General features: G+C 34.7%; 1 protein-coding gene across 1 annotated transcript in view; it reads left to right on the top strand.

Moving 5' to 3' along the window:
* LOC150078878 (RAB11-binding protein RELCH homolog) overlaps nucleotides 1–20,576 on the top strand; it is a 450,480-nt gene that overhangs the window by 132,838 nt on the left and 297,066 nt on the right. The gene's annotated exons all lie outside the window — the stretch shown is intronic.

The raw sequence follows: 20,576 nt of genomic DNA, 5'->3' as shown, positions 1-20,576 counted from the left end.
TCTTAGATGCCAGGTTATTTCCGTCCCCCCCCACCCTACTGAATTTATTTACATATCTTTCAAAGTCTAAATTTTTAAATAAATATGAAAAAAAAAAAGAAAAAAAAGAGAAAAATTGGTTTATTTTGTTTTTGCCATTCCTAATATTCATCATAGCTCTCTATTGCATCAGTATCACTAGATTCACATAACTTATTGATTGAGTTGATTATCTGACCACCTTCTGTAGTCTTCACTTTTGACCATTTTATAGTAGAAAGCACTGCTGAATGATTAACGGCAGTGCTTTTTTTGGGACGGTACGGCGTACCGGCACCTTTATTAACAGTGACGTGTGACATTTGGACAGTGCACTCCGAAATTTGTAATATTTCGTAAATTTTTTTTGCATGTTTACCTATTATTCAAATAAGTTTAAAATTATTTAACTAAATTTGCAATTTTTACTGACTATTGTTAAGATATTTTCTATATAAAACAGTATAACCATTTTTATACCTCTAAATTACTCGGTCGAACCTCTGTTTAACGAAGTCCTTTTATAGCGAATCATTTTGAATTCCCCTTGGAAGTTACATTTAAAATAGTTTCCTTTGAGTGAAGAAAATTTTCATATAGCGAACAGATTAGGATAGAATTAACTTGGTATGCACTGTTCACATTTCTGGCCTTCAGGCAATTTAGACAATTAATGCTGCTGTGCGAATTAAGAGAGCTTAAAGGGTTAGTGGTACCTGGTAAAATCTATCCGACCACCTGTCCCACATATGGAGAAGTCGCGCAGGTCAACAGTGAACAGATCAAGGGGCATTCCCAATGGGCTCTGGTCCACCTTCTACTGCAGTGGTGTCCAAAGACAGTTTCAAAAAAAAAAAAAAAAATCAAATTTAAGCACTAGTAACAATATTGGTGATGAGAGAAGGAAAACGAAGACGACGAAGGTATTAAATCTTCTAAACATGAATTGTTGGCATTTGGTGAAAATTAAATTAGAAAATTATCAATTAGGTTTCAGTTAAGTGAAAGATACAATTCGTGGATTTTGGGAATACTTAATTGTATCATTCAACTGGTTTCAGAAGAATGGAAGCATTTGATGGACGCTCTGAGTACGATACCAATTTCATTGAGTGAATGAGGATTTTCACAAATTAATCTAATCGCCAGCTGAACCAGCTTAACACTTTGTTGATGACAAAAACAGTTTCTTCCCTACTGTTTCTTAAAATTGTAGGCCCACCACTGACCCGCTTTGGTCCAGCAAAATATGTCGATTCATGGCTGCTCCGGAAAGGTCATTCAGCAACAGACACACACAAAGAGGAAGAAAAGAAGTTGGCATAGGGTGTCAGATGAGAACTTAATAAAAATTTGGAATATTCTACAAAAACTTTATTATGAAATTATTTTTACTTCCGTTATTTATTTTTACTTATTATTTTTAGGGTCTGTAGTCTAACGAAGGACTCTTATTATAATGTCACTGGGTTGTCTGTCCATCCGTCTATCACAGCATTGTATCTCCGGAACCTATTGACTTGAAATTTTGCATGGGTTTGTACATCGTGTGGCCAACATAACGCCATATTGATCGTTGTTGACAAAAATTTGTCTGAGAAATGGGGGGATAAATGTTGGGTGACAAAAGTGTTGTCGACAACCTATAGCTAATTATACACGGTTGGAAAGAGCTCAACGAGTAGATTTAAAATATAATTTTTTAAAATATTTTAAAAATTAAAGATGGCCGCCAGACAGGAAACAGAGTAATTTTTGTGTCCCCCCCCTCCATTTTCATCGCTAATGGAGCTAAACATTTAAAAATCACATTTGCTATGCGTTATTCTGTGCTTATCAAGAGAACACTATTCCGACTGATATCTATCATTTAGTTTTGTGTTAAAATTAAAAAACAATTTTTTATTGCACTTCGACAGCGCGCTTCTTTGTACTAAGTAACACTCCTTTTGGTGAAGTAAAGGTTGCTAAATAGTTGGTTAATAATTCTATAAAGGTCATTTATAAATTTTGCATCGAGAAGTATTTTTTAACAATTTTCAAAGCTGGAGTTGTCCCGGCAAGGAGATACTCAGAGAGCCAGTGTTGAGGTCACGATGGTGGGGAAGCGCCTGCACGGAGTCTTGCACAGCTCTCACCTGCCATTCGCTTCTCCCCAAGACTTGAATCGCTTCTCCAGGAAGAAGTCGGAGTTGCTTTTCCCACCCTTGTCATTCACAACTGGAAAGACTCAAATAGACAATGTTTTTGTTAGTTTCTCAGTTTTAGGCCAAGCCAGGGTACTAGAAACTTTTTTTCAGTTAACATAAAGATCTCTATTTGAGATACTACACTAATGACCATTCGTGACTACGGACCCTTCATCCTGAGTGATGATGGGCACTCAGGATCGGTCCAATTTATTTACTTATTTTACTCACATTTTACTTATTTATTTAATATACTTGAATAATAAATTTATGCTTAATAAACTGTGTTAATATACTAAATTTGTTCTTATTCCAAAAACATTACTACTAAAGTAACAATATCAAAAAAAAAAAAAAAAAAAAAATTTCATATCCTTTTAATTTTCAATTTTTCCTGATAGCAAAGAATGAGTACTGGCACCTATTGTTTTACAAAAAAAAAGCACTGACTAACGGTAATATAATTTTGCATATCATATTATGCAGTGGTGATCTGTCATCACATACACGATAAATTCAACCTTTTGAAGCAAGCCACCTCTTGTTCATTTGTTATAATACAGCATAATGGTTGCATATACACACTGCTTCTCCATAACTTTTTCATCAGTGTTTCTGTTCTGTTGATCAGACATTCCAACAGGTTGCCAAAAAAAAGTAACATTCTACCCCACCGTTGAGCTTTATGATGTATGATTACCGCCATTATAGTCTATAATTGACATAACTCAAAAGATCACTGTTGAATATAATTTAAATAGTTAATTCTGGACAGAACTGACTCTAGACTCCATGATGCCTTGTGCAGCAATCCTTCGTTAGAGGCCCTACCTCTCCATTGTGGTTTTGTAAGTTTTTCTGACTTCTGATTTTTGTCACATACAGTGCATACACTAAAGCCAAAAAGTAGTGCAAAATTGCAAGATGGGGAAGATCTCTATGTTTGCTCGTCTACTGTCAGGTCGAGAATTGAATATCTGTGTTGTATCTGTCAGTTATAAGTTTCCCATTAATAATGCTTAATATTTCTACCATATTGGAAGGTGTGCTCAACACATTTGCACCTAAAAGGCTAGCATATTTGCTCCATCTTTTTGTGTTTAATTTCCTAGTTATTAGCAGTTAGATAGTATGAACCAGAGTTGTAATGCTCAATATGTTCTACGTTGATATCAATATTTGTAAAATAATAAGAGAAGTTTACCTCAATATGGTAGTACATAGAACATTTCCGTATGATACTCTCCAGAAATTAAAACGAAAAAATCGAAAGACTTACATTAGAATAACAAATAATTTAAAAAATAATTAAAAATCAATTTAACAAAATAAAACTCAATTAAACACAATTAAAAATCATTTTAATGCAATTAAAAATTAAGAAAATTAATTAAAAGAATTTAACGAAAAAAATTGCAAAATGATTTTCCTTCCTGAAGTTGACAACGCTTTTCGACCATATGTCATGATCACAGGAATGAAAATTACTGAATAGGGGTGAGTATGAAACTTAAATAGGGATTATTTGTCTTTGTGCGTGCGTGTAAAAGCCTATGAATCGGAGATGAGATATGGCCAATGAACATTAACAGAATTTTTGTGTAATTTAATTTCATACGGAAGTGTTCTATGTACTATATTGAGGTAAACTTCTCTTATTATTTTAAAAATATAGTTATTAGCAGTGTAATGTTAATATGCCAAAATTTGTTTTTCAGTATTTTTATTTTGGGCCCCTAGGTTGTGGATCAAAGTGAGTATTTTTTCCATTCTCCATGTTGTTTTCATGTTTGAGACTTTCTCCTTTAGTGCAAACAAAAAGTTAGTAGCATTCCTTTGCTGTCAGTCATCGTGGCTACAGCTCTTATCCAATTTGCTTGCAAATTCTCCAGCTACAGAGGAAATAAAGAGTGGGAAACCAAAAGAGAAACCCAAACTTAACTGCAACAAAAGTCACAAGTCCTGTTAATTGCTCTCTTCTCCTGACTGAATTAGAATGAAAAATTGCTACCTAAATTACCAACAGAATCACATGATAATTACATAGCTTTTGGCTGCTGCATTTTAGCTGTGGTGCTTTTAATTGCATGGTTTTGTCTCCTGAAAAACTCCAGGTTTTATTTTTTATTTTTTTTGTCTAAAAGTTAAACTGACCAAAGACATACAGTTACAGCAGAATATAACAGTCATAGTTTTTATTAATAAATTGCAGAAAATCATGAATACTCTATCTTCCATGCCTGCATTGAAGGTGATCCACCTGGGCCAGAATACAGATGTATGCTTTCAGAATTTGAGTCCCTATCAGATAACAAATGCATGTTCTATAGTATTCTGTTCAAATGACACCTTATGTTTGCCCACAAAAATAATATTGTAGCACTATTAAAAACTAAGAAATTAAAGGAGTTCATTGTTATAACCTGTCTTTATCATTTAATTTTACATTTATGTTTACAGTTACATTTTTTGTAACTAAATAGTTACAAAAAATGTCGCAACAGTGGTTTTAGTTTTCACAGCTGAGAAAATACTTAAACATCTTGAAACAGTTGTCATAAAGTTGTCAAAATTTGTTAACTAATGGGAACCATTATTCAGTTTTTTTAAACAATAAGGTGGTCACTCAGAAACCTTCACTTGTGTTAGTGTCTTAATTTAAACCAAATTCTAATCAAAGTGTGAGCAAAATGCAATGGAGTTTAACTTTGAAAAAGAAAGGCATGGGAAGAATGAAAAGAAGAGGAAATAAGATTCTGGCTACAAGCCTAATTCTGATAGGAGAAATTGTTGTTACAAGTTACAATAGGGAACAGCCAATTTTTAAAAATCAAAATCCTTATTCTAAGTTTTTCATGTTTCTTTTTATTTGAAGAAGGCATTCTGTATTTTTCCCTTTAGTATATCTCTTAATGGTAATGGAGAGAGAGAGAGAGAGAGAGAGAGAGAGAGAGAGAGAGAGAGAGAGAGAGAGAGAGAGAGAGAGAGATCAAATTTTCAAAATTTTTACAACTTTTTTTTTTTTTAACGAAGACCAAAAGCATGAAAGGTATTAGAAGCTATAGTATTTACTACCACATGTGGGTTGTACATTGAGAAGATACTTGTGTTGACATTAGACTTGAATTTTTGTAGATTGTGATTAGAAAAACTGTGAAGGGGGAGTTGTTCCAGAAACTGGAAGCTGAAGGAATAAATGAGGAAGAAGAAAAATTGGTTCTATGAGTTTGAAGTAGGACAATAAAAGAATGCCGACTGGTTTGGAAGATAGAGGGGGGGAATTACAGAAGCCAGCGGAAGAATGAAAACAGTACCCATGGAAATACCTATAGAAAATGCATGCATCAGAAACAAAACGTCTACGAGACAAACTGCCCTCTTATGAATGGAATCTAGAAGCCTGAGAGAAGTTATGGGGGCACTGCCCCAGATGTGGGGACAGTATTCCATGGTAGGGCAGATTTGAGATTTGTACAGAGTTAGTAGCTGTTTAGAAGAAAAGTAACACTGAGAGCAAAAGTTAAAACCCAGACTTTTTAGATACAAAGGAAACAATATGGTAATGCGCTTATGCAAAGAGAGAGAGAGAGATTAGAAATCATGGTAATCCCTAGTAGAGATATGTGATCTTGTCTAGAAATCTGAGTATTATCGAAGATAAGCATAGGAGCAGGCAGAAGAATCGTTTTTGCAAAATATAAGAGAGGACTGAGTTTTAGAACAATTGATATTAAGTTGTTTGCCCATTGGAGAAGGCTGTGGAGATCTGCATTTAAGGAATTGGTGGTGGCTATTCAAGAAGTTGAAGCTCTTTGTGCAGGGCAAGGTTTCTTAAACTGGAAGGTGGAATGCAATATTCTGTCATCGGTAAAACTGTAGATAGGATCCAGCCAATGGAAGAAGGTCATTAACATAAAAGTGGAAAAGAGTGGGTGAAAGAACTGAACCTTGGGGAGCATCAGTGAAGAAGTTAGAAGACAGAGAACAGTCTACTATCACCTGCAGTGAGTGATTAGAGAGAAAAAAAATAGATACCCAATTACAGAAAACAGTTGGCAGTCCACAAGATGGAAGCCTATTTAAAAGAACTTTATGCCAAATGATCAAAAGCCTTTGAAATGACAAGAGCAACTGCTTGTGTTTCACCAAACTCTTCTATTGAATTTTTCCATAGATGGGTAACTTAAGCCAGTATATCTCCAGTGGATCGACACTGACAGAATCTATATTGGTAATCATTGATCAAATGGAAGGTTTCTAAGTAATATAGGAGTTGGCACGTGGATTACAAATGGATTAATGGGTCTCTCTATTACTTTAGAAAGAGTAGAAGTAAGTGCAATTGGACAATAATTGGATGGATGGTTGGGATTTGTCACCTTTTTAGGAGCTGGCTGGTTATGAGCAAATTTCCAAGCAGAAGGAAAAACATTTGTGGAATAAGAAAGTGTAAAAAGGTGAAAAAGTGACAAAACCTGTGCTCAGGAGCACAGGTTTTGAGAACAAGAGAATAAATACCATTAGGACCTGGGACTTTCTTGGCATCAAGATTGTTCAAAATTCTTCTGACATCTTTTTGAGGGAAGACCACAGGAGGCATTGAGTGGAGTGTACTGGGAATGGTACCAGATGGTTTACCAAGATCATTAATACAAGAGTTAGAATAAAAGTAGGATGCAAGCAAGTCAGCTCTATCTTTAGCTAAGGTGGCAGTAGAACCTTCATGTTTTAACAGAGGTGGGAGTACAGATGGATAAAAGTTGCAGTCAATAGCTTTGTTTGTTTGTTTGTTATTTGGTTTCTAGGAGCATTAGCAACTAAGGCCATATTGCTCCGGGATATGCGGTGGTCATTCCCTGACCTTTCCGCATCCTCTGTATTTGGTGGTTACGGGCTCGAACCCCGGTCTAATCAAGAAGTGTGTGCTACGCACTGCTGCTCCTTCCCACCTGGCTATGGAGGTGCCTCAATAGCTTTGGCAATAAACCAGAATTCTCAATTATCATTTGGGCAAGAAGCAAGTTTTCTACTCTTAGCTTGTTCAAAATTTAATTTGGACTGATTAATAACTGCTTTGGTGTAGGCAGAAAATGAACCTGGAGATTTGGATGTAGCCAGTTATGATATGTAACATTCTTATCTTGAGCAGCCCTAGCACATTTATTGAAAATCGAGATTTAGATAAAGAACAAGATTTTAAGGCAGAGTATGTAATAAAGGATTTCATCCGTACAAGAATAATTTCACTGACACGATCTGAGCAAACATTGACATAAGAAGATTTAAAACAGTAATCCAACCAAGGAAAAGAATAGAAATCTTGCAGTTCATCCTATTTTGTATTCTAGTGTAGCTAAAAGAAATTGCCCATTGCTTAAAATTCATTAGCACTTCATTCAGAACCAAAATATTAAATAATGATTTAATTTTAATCTTATTAGTTTTTTATTTTTTAAGTTTTTAGTTTTTAATTTAAATAGTTGCTAATAAAATATTGAACTTAAAAACACATACGAAGAAAAATAAAATCATTTTCTTCTCATCAATTACAGAGAGCAAAATGTTTAGTGAATGACATTGATGTGCAAGTTGTTCTTCAGTCTGTTTCTTTGTGGAATTATTTCACTACAATCAGCCTCTGAAGGTTGATCAAATAAAGGATACAAGAAATAAAAGTTCAGAAGAATTAATAACCTTTAAGATTGATAATGTGATTTTATTTATTTTATTTTACATTATGAAACTGAAATTTGTTAGTGTTATGTGCATAATGTACTGTTGATGTGATATTGTTAGTTGTCTGAATAATTAGGTAGTTTGTTGATATGTGGCATAAAATTTAATGATGTTTAGCATAGAAATTAAAATAATAAGAAAGAGAAAAATTCACTTACCTTTGTATGAAAATGTTGTTTTTGCAGTTATTTTCAACATTCCAAAGACATTTAATATAACATCTTTGGAATATTACAAAATAACTGAGGCAGAACATGGTCATCTAAGTGGCAATTATTACATCAAAATATATGACTGAGAATAGCCTCAAACTAGAAAAGTTAGCTTATTGATTTTATCTGAGAACTTGCATTACTGTTCATGATGAAAGACACTTAATGCTGAAAACATATTTGTTAATTTTTAGCTTGAAATAAAGTGAAATAAAATAGAGAATGCTGGAATGGTTGTTTAGTATGACATTTGCTATCTGCATAACTGCCAACTCTCCAGATGTAACTGCCAACAGAATCAGTCTATTTGATCCTTCTCTGTCTCATTCTCACAGTATTCTGGTCTCATCATGGTGACAAAATGTTGCTCTGTCTTTTTTGAAAAAAATTATAAATTTTTTTTTCATAAGTTTTTTTAAGACTTTCTTTCCAAACGCACAAAAAAATTAATAAATAAACTGCATTAAAATTGGACTTCTAAAAAAATTTTGTGAATTTCTTTTTATTTCCATTAATGAATTGGCTGTTATGTGCTGTGGGAAATAATAGCATTATTTTCTGTTATGCAATCATTTCTTACTGTAGTGTGAAGCTAATTAACAATGTCTTTCAGTTAGATATCAAAGAAATACAGTGTAAAATTTGAGAACACATAATATGCACAATTTTCCATGTAACATCTGAAAAAGGTAAAATTTGTCTTGTGTAATGTATAATGTATATATAAGTGAATTTTCAATTTCAAGCAGTGGGAAATGTGATGTAATCAGACATTTGCAAAACAAATAAGCATAATGACAGTGCGCAATGAGAAAGAAATGCAAAATCAGATGTTGCATTTTGTGGTGATGATTATGTTATGTATGCCAAATGTTTATTTTCATCTTCCTCTGAGTAATGCTGATCATGCAGGTGCATTGTTTAGTAATATGTTTGAATAACAGAAAAAATTGTTTCGATAGCAGAAAAACGTTGTGGAATAACAAAAACAGTAGGCATTGTCAATGCAATTGCACAGATAGGAAAAGAAGAGGTAGTGATGGCTCTCAAAAATGTGCCATTTTTGATTGCTACAGATGGCAGTAACCAAAGTGATTCCAACTTGCATCCCATTGTGTTGAACTTTTGTTTTAAAAAAAGTCACATCTTAAACAGCTTCTCTTACTGGGAGTACTGGATGGTAACTGTACAGGGAGTACAACATTGGACACCTTAACAACTTAAAAGCATGTGGGATTCCTTCAAAAACTGCCAAGCTTAGTAGAGTCTGTCCTCGTATAGCACGATAGTTGCGTTCCTAGAAATCCTCGTGCAATGCAAAATCGTGCAATATAAACAACAGGCCCTATGGGAAAAGTAGGGTTAGGTGCCGACCACCCAAGATTGAACACACATTTGGAACCAAAACATTACCAAACACAATAAATCGGATAATTTTAATCGTTATAAAATACTTACGTATTTTATAACGATTAAAATACGTAATAAAAATAATATTATATCATAATAAAGTATTTTTAGTATTTTTTAATACTAAAAAAGTATTTTTACGGATAAAATACGTATTTTATTCGTAAAAAAATTATTATATCAAATAAAATAGTCGTAATAAAATACGTATTTTATAATACGTAAGTATAAATTATAATACGTAAGTCGTAATAAAATATTGCTAATGCTTTTGCTTCTATCGTAAGCAAACTTGCTTTTTGTTTGATTTTCTATCCAAAGAGATGACAGCCGTTCCATCTCTTCCAATTCTCTGTGTCTTAATCTAATGGATTTTAATTACACTTTGAGTTGTTCCCGCTATGAAAGTTGTTTTTATTTTCTCTGCATTCTTTGTAATTCTCGGCGTTGCCTCATTTAGGTCTGCAGCACGTGCAATATCACATGGTCTTTCATTTCGCTCAAAGCGTTTCACAATTTCGTATTTTTTCTCTATCGACAGAAGCGGACTGGCCATAAGCCTTACGGGGGAAACCGCGGTGGGCCGGGGGTTGGTGTGATTTTGGCCATAAACCGTAGTATGAGGCCACTACAAATTTTCCCGGGTAAGAATTTTTGACCCAGTCCGCCTCTGTTTATCGATATTGCTTCTTTTTTTTTCTCTCTGAATCTGCAGTGTCTTAGCCAGGACGCTTCCTTTTCACACCTTTTAAGTATTTTACTAATTTTTAGGGAATAAAGCACAATTACAAACGAGGTGGCACGCTTGACACAGAAACAAAGCTGCGCGCGTGTAGCAACTGAATAAACAACACCGTAAAGGCCGAGATACACTATTAATTAACACCTCGCATTTTACTAAAGCACATTTTTGGAGGTTACTACCATAAAACAATAAAAACAATTTCCAGTTGCATTTCTGCTAGTGGAATCTGTTATAAACTGGTAGTAAACTCCATCTAATTGCATTTGCGATTATATCGATAGCTGGAATTGTGTTGGTTTTTACGTTATTATGGTGAAATGTGTTTCCCCTTCACTGATATAAAACACATAAATACATTTTCAGAATCTTCTTCGTTCCTATCGTGTTGCGTTCAGTTGGGGTGATTCCGCATTCGACTGCCATTTCTTGTAAACACAAAGGCGAATCGTGTATAAGCGAATTCGGTTCGTGTTATATAAGATAACGTTCCCCTATTTATAAATCGTGTATGATCGAATTCGTGTAATGCAAACACGTGTTATACGAGGACCGACTGTATTAATAAATAATGCACCTGTAGTAGGCCTAAAAACTGAAGTAGCAAGGGTATTAAAAGAGGAGATTGAGTTACTTGGTGGTAATAGGCTGCCCTTTTTATCTTATTAATTTGTGTGTTGAAAAGGGATCTGCATGCCTTCTTGTGAAAATGGATGAATACTTTTAGAAATTTACTACTATCTAGAAATCAGTGCTAAAAGCAAAAAATGGATTTAAACAATTTCAACTAATGCATGCCACTGAAATAAAAAAGATTTTGAAGCATGTGTGTACATGTTGGCTGTCTTTGGCAGGTCTGAATTTGACATATCTATTCAAACTCTGAGTTACCAAATTGAACCAAAGGTTTTGAAAGAAGTCAAATTGATGAACTCAAAAGAATTTTTGAATTAAACTTCTGGTAAAAGCAACCCTAAACAGGCTAAGCAAGCCGATAATTCAATGCATATTATCCTCACTTGTGCAGAAAGCCTGTTCATTTTCTCTCTTCTGGCTTGAATAAAGCAATTTGCTTGTTTCTTTTAATGTAACTCACATCTGTGTACTGAGGTCATTATTCCTAATTATGTTGAAGAATGTTATATGCAAATTTATTTTGCCAACAGTTTTCAGATTTTACATTTTGGAAATTGATTACCATAGCAGACTAAACTAGAAGAATGATTCTTAGTCATAGCATTTCTTCTGCCAAAGTTGGGGAGAGTCTGAAACAAGAGAAGATTCTGTTCTTTTGCTCATTGAGGAAGTGGCATCTAACTACATGGTGCACAAATTACAAGGCTGCATGTAACTACATGGTGCACAAGTTCCCAGCCGACCAGGCTAGCCAGGTGGGTAAAGTGCCTGCCTGGCAACCCAAAGGTCACGGGTTCGAATCCCGCCTCAGGCTTGGATCAGAGTAAAATGTAAAAACTTTGAGAGGTGCATTATGGCCACAGAAGTCGATGTGCCAACAACTAAAAAAAAAAAAGTTCCCAATTAAAAATTCCATCAGATTGGCAGTGCATCCTTTTCACATTAAAATTTTTTTTTGTGGACAAGTTTACAGTACTTATGCACAAAATTTGGTGTCATTAAAAATAAAGATGAAGCAACAAATGTTTTGCAGCATTAGATTTGTCATTTCATTTTCAGTGTAGAAACCAACCAGAGACTATTATGAAAGAAGAAAGAATTGATGTACAGTGGTGCCTGGTTGGTAAAATAAGTGTACAAGGAAGCTTGAAATGTTAATAGATTAGAGATCTATTAATGTTAATAGATCCAACGTTACACTTGGCATTTTAACAATTCCTCATATCTCTGAGGAGTGTGAGAGATTATTCAGCTAGGTTAAAAAAACAAAACTGGCTTCAGATCTCTTTCTAGTGAAGCTTTGGAAATGCTCCTGACAGCCAATTCCATACAGCAGGACCATTATTATGAAAAAAAAAAAATTGACTCCCCATTTCTGAAGGTGGCTGATCTTTCTTGAAGCAATCAAAATCAGTGGATATCTAATAGAATATCTAAGCAGAAATATACAGCAGAAAAATGTTTGGTAAGCCAATGTGTAAAAACATACTGTACTATTAAACAAACATGTCTGCATTTTAATATAAAATGTGTATTTTGCCACTGAAATTAATTCCTAGTGGTGTAGTGTGGACTTCTAAAGAAACCTCCCACTTTTTCTAAAAAGTCTCCTGTTTTCCTCTTGCTTACAAATTCCTCATGTCCAGCTTATTGAAAGTGAAATGTTGGCATCTATGTATCTGCGATAAAAGTGATGATCAGATGGTTGTGGTGCTTTATATGTGATATGTGACAAAGTGTCAATAGTAGATGTTATTTATGTCATTTTTGGAAAGAATATTAAGGCATAATTTCCTGCATTATGAAGTTATTGTCAACATTAGTTAGATTAATGGGTTTATGCTGCTCTTTGTAAGAATTGTCTTTTATATGCAGAAGCACAAACATATTCCCTGACTAACAGATGAGTTGTTAAAATATGCATTCAAACTTGCCTCAGTGCAGTTTATAACGTGCATATATGCAAATATATCGTATCAAATTTCTAAAGAATATAAGAAAACATCAGCCTTTTACACAATCAAGTTTTTTTTAATGTGAACATAGTTATAAATTCTCATCACATAATGCAATGTGGAATTGTTTTCTCTTGAACTAGTTTACGGAAGCAGGAACTAAACTGATAAGGTTCAAACAAATAATAAGCTAGGATCCTAAACTAGGCAAAGTAATAGCAGTTAAATGGTTGGTATAGTCCTACATAGGATGTCAAGATAAAATTTATTTAGATATTCAGAAATTTATTTTGATATATATTGGTGTTAAGAAAATTAGCAGTGAAAAGAAAGACTGGTAATTATTAATTTGAGGATGATTGTGTTCTCCTGCGCTCACCAGGTTCAAGTTTAATTTGCAGAAAAACATGTTTTATATACATTTAAGCGGGTGGGTTGACAAATTATTTATTATATTTTAATTTGTGTGCAGTTTTATATTATAAATTATAACAGAATATTTTTGAACTACATCATTGTATCATAAGTAGAATGTGATATTTTTATAAGTTTTACTTTAATAATGGTGATTGCATGACTCAGGCAGGAATGACTGCAGCAATTCCATTATGTATCATAAGACTACACCTAAAAAAAAAAGGGTCCAAAGATGGGTAACTTGCCTGGTGAGATCAGTAAAAGGGCGTCCACATGAGGAAAGACTTCGAATATGTAGGTTGCAGAGCTTGGAAACTAGGCACTTTAGAGGAGGCTTGATTGAGGTGTTAAGACTCTGAGAGGCATAAGTAAAATGAATGAGTCCTCAAATAGGCCTCTGAGGTTGGGTATATTCATATTACGTTCTTAGCGTTTTTTTCACCAACCTTTCATGGAATAAAATAAAATTAAAACAAAACAAATCTTGATAACTATATTTACAATAACCTGTATTTACAAAATTAATATACGTATTACAATATTAAAAGTATTAAAACACAAGATTAAAATGCATTAAAATATACTAAGTTAAAAGCGATAAAATCCCGTAGCTTTCAAAGGCTCCAGCCTTCTTCTTCAGCAGTACTCTCTATTATTCAGTACACCTTTAAATATCAGCAGGGTAATGGTAGGCATCACATGTTTCCATTCTCACGTGTTCCGCTCTCTTGCATTGTGGAACCGGAAGTGGCTCGAACGGAAGTCGTACGGAACCGTTCATCCTTTTTTAGGATAATAGTCTCTAAAAGGGGGTGAATCCGTACACCCCTATCCCTATTAATGTTGGTTGTAGAGCTGATCCGCAAACTCTCGAGCCACTTACGGTCCCAGAACCTATGCGCCCGATCGGTGATAGTGGCATCGTCTGGGGAGATCTGGTGCTGCTTCTCCCAAAAATGTTCGGCCACGGCGGACTTGTCATATTCCGCATTTCTTATTGCTTTTTTGTGTTCCCCCAGACGATCTTTGAGACGACGTTTTGTCTCCCCTACATAACATTCCCCACAATCCGGGCATCTAATATTATATACGACCCCACTAGCATCCTCTTTTTGAATGGGGTCCTTAACTTGAGACACAACTGTGCGCAGTCTTCGTCCCGGAAGCTGCACACAGCGTGTCTGATATTTTCTTAATACTCTGGTTATATAATCCGTCAAGCCCGGATAATAGGGAATGTATGCAGTAGATACTGGTATAAAAGATTCATCTCTCCTCTGATTTTCATTAATAAATTTATCTATAATCCTCTGGGGGTAACCACATTTAGTAAGATCCGCCGTGACACGTTCATACTCTGCTTTCCTATCATCGGAGTTACTGCAATGTGATTTCGCTCTATTAATTAGCGTTCTTATCACACTGTTCCTATGATGGCTGGTCAGGGCTGAATTATAGTGCGTATATTGCCCTTTACACATCGTTTTTCTAAAGACTTTTGTCTTTAACCGCTGGTCTTCCCTACAGACCAACACATCCAGGAACGGCAGAACTCCTCCATCTTCAACTTCCGATGTAAATTGTATGAATTGGGAGAAGCCATTTAAGATATTCAACACATGATCTTCACTCCCCTTCCGAACAAATGTAAACGTATCATCCACATACCTTTTCCAGGGGCGCATAGGGAGAACACTAGCATTAAATATTCTGGTCTCGAGCTCCTCCATAGCTAGATTTGCTATAATTGCGCTAATGGGGGAGCCCATAGCTGTACCATTAACCTGCTTATACATAATGTTATCAAAAACCATAGTGTTACTTGAGAGGCACAATTCTATACCCTTCCTAATATCTTCTGGATTAAGTTGCGTCCTAGTATTTAGGGTAATATCCCTCTGTAAAACCATGTTTGCACACCACACTCCATGGTCAATAGGAACATATGTAATGTTATTTTACATCAAATGATGTAAAATAACGATTTTACATCATTTGATGTAAAATCGTTATTCACTTGTATTCCTATTGACCATGGAGTGTGGTGTGCAAACATGGTTTTACAGAGGGATATTACCCTAAATACTAGGACGCAACTTAATCCAGAAGATATTAGGAAGGGTATAGAATTGTGCCTCTCAAGTAACACTATGGTTTTTGATAACATTATGTATAAGCAGGTTAATGGTACAGCTATGGGCTCCCCCATTAGCGCAATTATAGCAAATCTAGCTATGGAGGAGCTCGAGACCAGAATATTTAATGCTAGTGTTCTCCCTATGCGCCCCTGGAAAAGGTATGTGGATGATACGTTTACATTTGTTCGGAAGGGGAGTGAAGATCATGTGTTGAATATCTTAAATGGCTTCTCCCAATTCATACAATTTACATCGGAAGTTGAAGATGGAGGAGTTCTGCCGTTCCTGGATGTGTTGGTCTGTAGGGAAGACCAGCGGTTAAAGACAAAAGTCTTTAGAAAAACGATGTGTAAAGGGCAATATACGCACTATAATTCAGCCCTGACCAGCCATCATAGGAACAGTGTGATAAGAACGCTAATTAATAGAGCGAAATCACATTGCAGTAACTCCGATGATAGGAAAGCAGAGTATGAACGTGTCACGGCGGATCTTACTAAATGTGGTTACCCCCAGAGGATTATAGATAAATTTATTAATGAAAATCAGAGGAGAGATGAATCTTTTATACCAGTATCTACTGCATACATTCCCTATTATCCGGGCTTGACGGATTATATAACCAGAGTATTAAGAAAATATCAGACACGCTGTGTGCAGCTTCCGGGACGAAGACTGCGCACAGTTGTGTCTCAAGTTAAGGACCCCATTCAAAAAGAGGATGCTAGTGGGGTCGTATATAATATTAGATGCCCGGATTGTGGGGAATGTTATGTAGGGGAGACAAAACGTCGTCTCAAAGATCGTCTGGGGGAACACAAAAAAGCAATAAGAAATGCGGAATATGACAAGTCCGCCGTGGCCGAACATTTTTGGGAGAAGCAGCACCAGATCTCCCCAGACGATGCCACTATCACCGATCGGGCGCATAGGTTCTGGGACCGTAAGTGGCTCGAGAGTTTGCGGATCAGCTCTACAACCAACATTAATAGGGATAGGGGTGTACGGATTCACCCCCTTTTAGAGACTATTATCCTAAAAAAGGATGAACGGTTCCGTACGACTTCCGTTCGAGCCACTTCCGGTTCCACAATGCAAGAGAGCGGAACACGTGAGAATGGAAACATGTGATGCCTACCATTACCCTGCTGATATTTAAAGGTGTACTGAATAATAGAGAGTACTGCTGAAGAAGAAGGCTGGAGCCTTTGAAAGCTACGGGATTTTATCGCTTTTAACTTAGTATATTTTAATGCATTTTAATCTTGTGTTTTAATACTTTTAATATTGTAATACGTATATTAATTTTGTAAATACAGGTTATTGTAAATATAGTTATCAAGATTTGTTTTGTTTTATTTTATTTTAATTTTATTTTATTCCATGAAAGGTTGGTGAAAAAAAAAAAAAAAAACGCTAAGAACGTAATATAAAATGAATGAGGATGAAATTTTCACGGTTATAAATGATTCTAGAACTAGGGGCCATAATTTCAAGTTAGGGGGGGAGATGTTTAGACTGGATTGCAGGAAGTTGTATTTTAGTCAGCGAGTTATAAATTACTTCAATAAGTTACCTACATTAGTAGAGACTGACTTTGGGGAAATTTAAAGGTCAGGTAGGATTATCTACAGGAGGAAAATGCATAGGTTGTGTATTTCCTTTTATCTTATTAATTATTTATTTTTTAATTTTCTTCTTATTATTATTTAATCTTTTGGTTGGTGCAGCATAAGCCATAGGCTTCCTTGCACAATGTGGCCAATACTAATACTAAGTTCACTGCTTATATAGCTTGTGTTATGTATTCCAAGGTAGTCATTCTTCTAGTAATTTCTTCTAGATAGTCATAATTCAACTGGTGAGTCTTGTATGTTCCAGATATAAGGAGTGTATCACTCTTAAACTAAGAGTTTGTGCGCTGCTGTATGAAATTAATCACTGAAGAAATGAGATGCGATCTTAGAGAAATAAAACTAGAAATTTTTGAGGAATTCCAGTATTTGTGAAAACTTCAGTATTCCGATTCAGACCTCTGAAGAATAATGGTTAAGTGCAGACTGATCTGGTCCAGTATTTCGTTTTGGACACTATTAGAGAAATGGATAACATGTTTTGTAATAAAGCTAGGTCGACTATAACTGGTGTTAGTATGTCTGCTAGGAACCAAAACTGATGATGTTACCAATACGTTTTTAGTGGGGGGGGCAAAGATTATTACTGTATATTCACATGGGAACTAACAATATTAACTGATGACCTGCATTTGCTAAGTGTAGGGTATGCTGAGAAAGTGCTTCAAAACCATGGATTAACTAAGACTTCGGTTCTCTGCAGGGCAGAGGGGAAGTTTTATCAGAGTGGCCAACCCTAGTAGCTAAAAATTAGCCAGGGTGGTTAAAAACATATCAAAAACTATTTCTAGTGCCACCCAAATTGAAATAGATTCTCAGATTTCATCAGGTCTCCTCTTCAATTCTGGAACTTAATCAGCAAAATCTGATTATGCCCCCAGAATGACATCACTCCACGTCTGTTAGAATTGCTAGCAAGCTAAGAAGAGTCATCCAGCAATGTATCATCATCATCATCATCATCATCAGCAACCTACCCAGCAAATCAGTGTTCTCCTTTGTCTGGCTTTATTTAGCTTGTGGCATGTATCCAAAGGTACTCTTGTTGATGGTCATAATTCAGTTGATGAGTCTTTCTCATGGCACAAATGTTAAGTGCATGGGGGGCTTTACCAGACTATTTTAGTTTGAGCAGTCACTTGGGACAGTTTAAATATGTAAACGCAGTAAACCCTTTAACATCTGGCACTCTGGTAGATTAAAAGGGGTGCGGTTTTTAAAATTTTGTGGAAAAACATTTAACAACTGCACTGTTTTTTTTATGAAAATAAATGTTTCAGTTGTCAGTAGATAATAACAAATGAAATTATTTCTATTCATAACATTAATAACTAAAAGGTACGCTAGTGTTTAAAAAAAAACAGTGTAGTTGTTAATTGTAAATAAACAACAATAAACCGAGTCACAGCAAGTGTCATTATTCAGTGGATGATAATAGGCATGTACTTAAAATTGATTGTAATGTTAATTTTAAATGCATTCCTGGCACAGTATCAGAGGGAGAGAGAGAGAGAGAATATCAATGGATATACTTCAGACAAAAAATATTTCTGCATTGGAGGATAAAAAAAATTCTTAAAGAATGATTATAACAAGGTATATGCAGACTATGAATTACATAAAATTTTGAATTGAACAATGTACTTTGAAGAAATTCAATCAATTTCTTGTGGGTAATAACAAAGATATGTAAGTTTTGTTTTTGTCACCATTATAACTTGTCATGCAGCTGACTAGCTGTATGACTGGTTATAATGGCAACAAAAACCTTGGTCATGTGGAAATAATGTATTATTTCTGTGCATCAGTAAGTTGCTTGTTATAGAAGTAATGTACTCTTCATTATATTTAATAGATTTATTAATTTCATAGATTTAAAGAAGAATACATTTTTCTGTCTACCCTGGACATCTAACTTGTTACCAGTTCATGCTAGTACTGTATAAACATCCACAAAGCTATGATTTGCAAGAGCAGTTTTTGCTAAGTTACAAAGTATACTGAATGAGTGATATCACCAAAAGAGAGAAATGTCACCCTTGTCTGCACAGTTTAAATACATATGTGATTATTGATAAAAGTGTCAGATTGCTTTCTTAATATTTTCAGATTATAAAAAGGTTTATAAAATATGGCGAATATCAAAGAATTTTGGATTGTAAAGTGCTGGATTTTAGCAAATTTGCTGAAGAGGACCTTAAGTATCTGTTCAAAACCTGTGACTAAAATAAACCCTGTTACAGTGTGGGGAAGTGTTGCTTTTCATTACACCCATTTAATTTTATTAAATCGATGTGAAGGACAGTTTCCTTATTTATTGAAAAAGCTAAACATAAAAAAAAAAATTACAGGGTTCTAAGCAGTTTGAAACAACTGAAATATAACATTATTTTATATAAATTAACATTTACAATCGCAGGATAAATAGAACATTTTGTATCTTAACTCTTTTTATTGTATTGTAAGTTTACTTTTTTTTTGGAAATAGTAAATCTGTAATTAAATGGATATATTAATATTTATATAAACAGGTGTATTTGGTTTCTCTTCCTATATCCAAATGAAAAGTATGTAAGGTATGTAATTTTCAGGTATAGGAATTTTTCTCAACTTATGATTTTTATCCTAAGTTGTCTTAGTTGTCTTGGTTGGTACTTAGGTACCCATCACATATCTCCACTGAAATTGCCTTATCCTGAATGCAACTTGCAAAGCTTCCATACACCAATACAAGAAGTCTTATGCTTCTAATGAAGTAAATCAGTACATTAGGTTATTTGTCGATAAGCATGCCATATATTCATCACTGAGCTGTGATATACATGACTATTTGGTGGTGAACTGGAATTACTACCTGGCACTATATGATCACCATTATTACCGTCAAGTTCATTTACATAATCTTTATGAAAAAGTACCACTCCTATAGTGATAATTGTAACATAGAATCCTTACATATGGGTTCTCCATGATAGTGTAGATTGTGCCACTTTCCACCAATTTGTAAATGCCAAGGTGTAATTCATATTACAATACTGGAGTGATTTGGGATGTCAGTGCAAACTTGTAATGGACTTTTCAAAAAGTGGTTGAGTAAGTAATTTTTAAATGTTGTTTTTTCCTCAATAACTTGCGAGTCTTAGTTGTTTTGGTACTTACCTAAAATAACTCATCTGTTTGAAGAAGCACCATGAATGTGGATACTTAAGTATCCATGAAACCCCAGGAAAATAATAATAATATTATTTTCGTATAATGTCGAAAATAATATTATTATTGTCGTGTTGTGCGAAACCGTGTTATACAAGACTAAGAAAAAGTTTTTGAAGCTCCCTTTTGAACTTTGAGCTCCTTTCATTCAAGAATCTGCATTCAGAAAATAAGATTCTAATTGCTTGGCTAACTTTATGCCTTCCCCTAGGAAGGCATAAAGGAATGCCAAGAAATAAAAATTTGGAAGTTTAGAATTTTTATCTGTGATATCATCAT

This window comes from Mastigoproctus giganteus, chromosome 10 (genome assembly GCF_048544385.1).
Source record: "Mastigoproctus giganteus isolate SK-2022 chromosome 10, ASM4854438v1, whole genome shotgun sequence".
Classification (NCBI taxonomy): Eukaryota; Metazoa; Arthropoda; class Arachnida; order Uropygi; family Thelyphonidae; genus Mastigoproctus; species Mastigoproctus giganteus.
This window is presented reverse-complemented; position numbering and strand designations above follow the sequence as displayed.